Here is a 5940-nt window from a genome sequence, read left to right on the forward strand (position 1 = left end):
GGATCCGGCCCGGAGGGGGTGGGCGGGGCCGTGTGCTCTTAAAGGGGAAGCTGTTAAAGAGCTCAGCCGCTCTTCCCGGGATGGGGAGGAGCTGGAGTCTCCAGATGAGGGGCGGGCCAGAGACCTGCCCAACCCTGAGCGGAGGCGGGACCAGGGCCCTCAGGAGACCCGCCCAGACGTCCCTTCCGCAGCCAGGCTGTTCCCCACGGTCCCGTCCACCCCCCTTGGTCTCCTGGGGAGGGGGTCGCGTGTTTTTAGTTGCACCCCCTCCCCAGATAGTGGCGTCCCCGGCTGAGCCGCACAGCCTGTTCCCAAGACGAACTCAGGAAGCGATAGGGGCCTGGGAGCTGCAGTCACCTCCGGTCAGAGTGGACCTTCTTACGTCAGATAAATTAGGCCGTCCAGCCCTGGGTGTCGGGCTTCCTACCGGCAGTGCCGGCCAGGCGGAGGGGGAGGATGGCTCTGTTTTACCCCCACTCAACCAGTGGCTCCTCATCTAATGCTCTTCGTTAACCCTGAGGTTTGGGGAACCCGTTTCTCGGATGAGGACACTGAGGCTGGAGGAGGTGTAGATGGGTGGCTGAGGCCCATATGTCTACACTGTGGCCCCTGCCCTGCGGTGGGGGCGGGCCAGGCCTGGACCACCTCTGGCTGTCGGGGTGGGGCACAGAATAGAGGCCAGAGGAGGCTAGGCGGCAGCCTGGCCCCGGAGGGTTAAGCCCCGCTGGTTTCTTTTCAAACTTCAGAGGAGGGACCTGGCCCGGACCAGCGGGAAATCCTGCCCCCTGCTGCGGCTGGGCGGGGACACCAGGCCTGGCTGGGCAGCCAGGCCTGGCTGGGCAGCAGCCTTGCTGGCCAGGCGGGGCTGCTGGGGGAAGCGCCACCACCCAACAGCTGAGGCTCAGAGCTTTAATAAAGCACCTACTGTGTGCCGGGCCTGCTGTGCACGCTTGACCTGAAGGAACCCATGAGTCACATCTGTGAGGGACACTCTTATGCCCAAACTTGGGCTCAGTCAGGAGAGCAGCTGGTGTCACCGGGATTTGAACAATGACTATCATGGGAATACCCTCATTCAAGGATCGGGGCATTTGTTGAGCACCTACTGTGTGGCTGACCTGGTGCCAGCCTGCTCACGTGCATCATCTCACCATGTCCTCGTGACCTTTCAAAAGGTGGGATATCACCCCAGTACCCCGGTGGTGCAGGTCATAGTCTACCCTCTCCACAGGCACTTCCCCCCACCACAGAGTGAGGGAGACCAGTGCCTACGAGAAGTAGTCACTAACGGCTGACACTTACATGGCGCCTACTGTGTGCTGAGGGTCTTTTGCTGCCACAAACCAAGAGCAAAAAGCAGGGAGTCAGCTCTCAGGCTCACAGTCTAGAGAGGTGGCTCTTGGGCTGAAACAGAGACAAAGCACTGGGGAGAAGAGTGGGGAGCCGGAGAGGGGGTGGGATGGGCCTGCATTTTTTTTTTTTAATATTTATTTATTTATTTGGCTGTGCTGGGTCTTAGTTGTGGTGTGTGGGATCTTCGTTGCAGCATGTGGGATATTTAGTTGTGGCGTGCGGGCTTTTAGTTCCCCATGCAGGGATTGAATCTGTGCCCCCTGCAGTGGAAGCGCAGAGTATGAACCACTGGACCCCCAGGGCAGTCCCTGGTTTGCAGTTTTGGATCACTGAACAGGAAAGGTGAGGGAGGGAGCTGTGTGGTGGATGGATATCTGGAAGGAGTGTTTCAGGCTCAGGGAACAGCCAGGGCGAAGGTCAAGATGGGCATGTGCCTGGTGTGCTCAAGAAAGAGGGAGGGGGCCTGTGAGGCTGGAGTGGAGGCAGATGGAGGTGGCGCTGAGGATAGAGGGCCTGGGGCAGCTGAGGAGGGCTTTGTGGGCCACGCCTCTTTTGAGGGACATGGGAGCCATGGAAGGAGTTAGAGCAGGTGAGGGGTGGGACCTGACTTGGCTACTGCAGTGGGCAGGGGCCCTGAAGGAAACCAGGTGGCGCCAGTGGTAGGAGGAGTTGGATTTCAGCTGTATTTTGAGGGGAAATCGGATAGCATGTACTGGTGAATCAGGTGTGAAGGTGAGGACAGAGTCCCAGGTTTGGGGCCGCTGACACCTGGGGAGGACAGGATGGCTGCACATGGGGTGGGGGAAGATCAGGGTGTGGAAACTAAGTAATTTAATTCTGAAAATATTCTGTGAGGTTAGATGCTTTTTTTGTGTTCTCCTTTTACAATTAGGGAAAACTGAGGCCCAGAGCGGGCAAGAGATGTGTGGTCAGCAGCTGTGTAGGAACCCCTGCTCATATCTACCTCATGGTACTGTGCAGGACTCTGGACACAGGAGAGGTCAGGCTGAACCTAGGCCCTGCTGTTGGTCATCGGGTGAGATGGTTAAGCACCATCTGTAAAATGGGACAACAGTAGTCACATCATAGAGTGTGAAAATGTTATTACTCAGTCCAGTGCACCCAACCAGGGGACGAGGGGGAATTGCTCCTCTCTACCTCCAGTCCCCTGAGCTGCGGCCTCCCATCAGAGAGGTGCACTGCATACCAGAGACTCCAACAGTCTGACTCTGGGCAGGTATGGTGCCCACTAGTGTGGCCAGACCCACGGCCCAGGCCATGGAGGGCCTTGGCTTTGACCCCCTCTTTCGCAAGGTGACCTCTCCTCTTCCTGGCAGGAGCAAGGGAAGCATAGACACCGCTGGTGGGACAAGAGGCTTGGGCTATGGTTGTCCTGAGCCCATCCCCATACACCCCACAGGCCACTTCCGAGTACAGAATGCTGTGGCTCCCATGCAGGCTCGGGCTGACCCTTGGGCAGTGGGCACGTGGCTGGCTTTCCAACCTCGGCTGCTGGGTGCTAGGGCGCAGCTTGCAGGCCTTGGTTGCATCCAGAGGTCGGATGATGGCCTTCTGGGCAGGCCCCAGCCCTGGCACTGGGCAGCTCAGGTCCTGGCTGGCTCCACCCGATGCCCTCTGGTCTAGACTGACCTGTGAGCACAGCCTGGGATGAGTGGGTGACCCGCTGGGGACTTCAGGCTGTTCCGTCCAGATGTGGGTCCAACCATGATGACTGCTTCTGCCCCAGCTGTGGGATGAGTGACCCCAAACTCCTCCCCTGAGCTGCCTTCTGTGCCCCCCAGGAGAGAGAAGCAGGACCAGGAAGCCCAGAAGGCCCGCTTTCCCACCAGCCTCCATCTCACCCTGTGCCCAGCAGCTCTGTCGCGAGTGGGGCAGGATGGGGCGGCTCCAGAGCCCGCGGTTGGCCCCAGGGGCCCGATGTCTGGCCTGTCACTGCACTGTCCTCAGCCCCACGTTCCTTCCTAGGAGGTGAGCCACTCCCTGCAAGCCTTTGTTTACACGTGGGGGCAGAGATTGGTCTCCCACGGACCCCTCACCCTTTTCCTGGGCCTGCAGGGTGTGGCCTTGTGGGACCACGAGGCTGTGCTGAACATTTTTATTCTAAGTGTGACTGACAAGGAGCTCTTGAGAATTGGAACCGGCGCGTGGAACCTCGTTTCCACCCCCACCCCATCCCTGGGCGTCAACCAGCTCTGTGCAGCCCTTTGGGACAGGGCTTAGAACCCACACTGCCCAAGGGCATCTGAGGTTATCGCAGTCCAGACGTTTCTTTTGGCTGAGAGGACCTGGCCTGCCTGACGTAAGCATCTCCAGCCTGGGCCTAGGCTCCAGGGACGCAAGGCTGCTCCTGGGAGCCTCAAGCTCTGGGCAGGAGGCAGGCAAGGCCTGTCACACTCGGTGGCTGTCCCTGTAGCAGCTGCTGGGAAGGGCTGCTCGTTGTCCTCTAGCGCAGGCTGCAGGCCGGGGAAGGGGCTGACCAGGCACCCAGCCCTTGAGAAACAGGAGGCCTGTGGTGGGGGAGGGGGCGAGCACAGGCTCTGAGGAGCCCCCTCAGCCCTGGCCCTGGCCCTGACAGCAAGTCTCACCTCCTCACCTGGGCCACAGGGCGTACACTCCTGCGTCTGGGGCACATGCAGGAGCCCAGCCACGTCGTGGGTACGTATGGGCCTCAGGGGTGTGAACTCTGGCGCTGACACCTGCCAAGACTGAGGTGGGAGCGTTCTTGGCCCTTTGTGGAAACGGCACTGGCCCATGTGGCGGGACTGCAGGGAGGAAGGCAGGGGGCAGCTCAGGTCACAGGGGCCTGAGGGAGGCCAGACCTCAGGGGTCATGGCAAGTGCGGCGGGAGCCCCTGGAGGGTTTCGGGAATGGCAAGGTCAGCCAGCCTCTGTAGGGAAAGGGCTAGAGGGGCGGAAGGAAGCTGGGGGCCTGGGAGAGGGTGGTGGGAGGCGTGGACGTTTTTGGTGCTGAGTCTTGGAGGAGTCAACGAGGACCCAGCCCTTTCAGCCCTGACCCCTGGGAAGATGCTGACACTTGGGAGAAGGGCAGGCAGCCAGCCAGGCAGTGACGGGTCAGCGGAGCCCTATCCCAGCCTGGGGCCCCCCTGCATCTAGATGTCAGGGAGAGGAGGAGGGCAGCAGAGGCTGGGAAGGCACCGCCACTGACTCAGTGACGCGGAGGTCCTTACTGTCTCAGCAGAGGCAAGACTGACTGGAAGTGGGTTCTAGAAAGCGAGAAGAGGTGGATGTTGAGGGAACAGTAAAACAGCTTGGTGGCTGGAGCGGGATTCATGAGGGGTAAGGGATGGTTTCCCAAAGGTGCAAGTGCAATGCCTACTCATGTGGGACATGGCCACAGGAAAAGAGAGAGAGAAAACCAGAGTCCTAGGTAAAGTGCGTCCAGGAGCTCCGGTGAGTGGTGGGACCTTGCGGCAGGCAGGCAGGGCGCTGTGGGTGGTGCACCAGCTTCCCCAGGCCCTGCTCCCATTGGGCGGGGCATGGAAGGGAAAACTCACTCCAAACCCTTGCACCTTCCCTTGGCGGGAGGTGACAGTCTCTCCTTGAGCCTTAGAACTCTGTCTTTTGACTGGGTGGGTGTGTTAAGGCCCAAGTTTTGTTTCTAGAATATTTGGCTGGGGATACACTTATTCATGGACTAAGTTAAAACTGCTTACTAGGAAAATGGCTTTTCCCAGCTGGACATGTTAGAGCCTTGGATCTTTGAATGCCTTGAAACCTACTGGCCTGAATTGGATACATGTCTTCATGTGGCTACAAGGAGAGACCAGACTGACCAAAAGGCCAACGGGTAAATGGGTCTGGGGGTCTTCACATCTCCTCCCCAACAGAAATGTGCTCTGACCTCTGACCCCACACGAGGAAATCTTAACAGTGGCTTCTATTTTAGTTTTACGCTGTTTACCTAACTTTAATACTCTAACCCCGTAACATTAAGGAAGCACAATAACCACTGAGTAGGAAGTAAATATGAAAACGGTTCCCCTCCTTAGCTGTCACTGAGGCAGACCTGCATCCTGAAGTGTGTGGAGCCTCAGAGGCCACCAACTCCGCCACTGCTGGGAGGCGCATTCACGGAGGGCTCCCAGCCACAGATCCCCAACACACTGCTCCCCACTGCAATTCACACAGACCTGGGCCATGACGTCCCCCTCAGACACGGCTCAGGGGCAAAGCGACACTCGAACCGCCTTTCCTTGCCAATAGCACTGTGACCAACATTGCGCTGTCACGTCCTCCTGTTCAGATGTCCCCACACATGACGCCTGAATGAGCTGTGACCTGGGGGGCACGTCCAAGTAGATGTGCAGCGGCTGCGGAACAGAGGCTGAGAAGGATGACTGTTTATAAACATTTGGAATTTTATTTAAAAAAAAAAAAAAAAGCATCACAACCATGAACATTGTTACAGTTAGAGGCCCTCCTGGTTCTCCACAATGATACTCTGCATGCTCACAAGGGGTTCCCATTGTTTAGTCTTAGTTAAACAACCATCTTTAAAAGAAGGAAAAAAAAACCCAAAAAAAAAAAAAAAAAAAACTCGGCACAC

The sequence above is a fragment of the Hippopotamus amphibius genome, chromosome 8 (assembly GCF_030028045.1).
Source record: "Hippopotamus amphibius kiboko isolate mHipAmp2 chromosome 8, mHipAmp2.hap2, whole genome shotgun sequence".
Lineage (NCBI taxonomy): Eukaryota > Metazoa > Chordata > Mammalia > Artiodactyla > Hippopotamidae > Hippopotamus > Hippopotamus amphibius.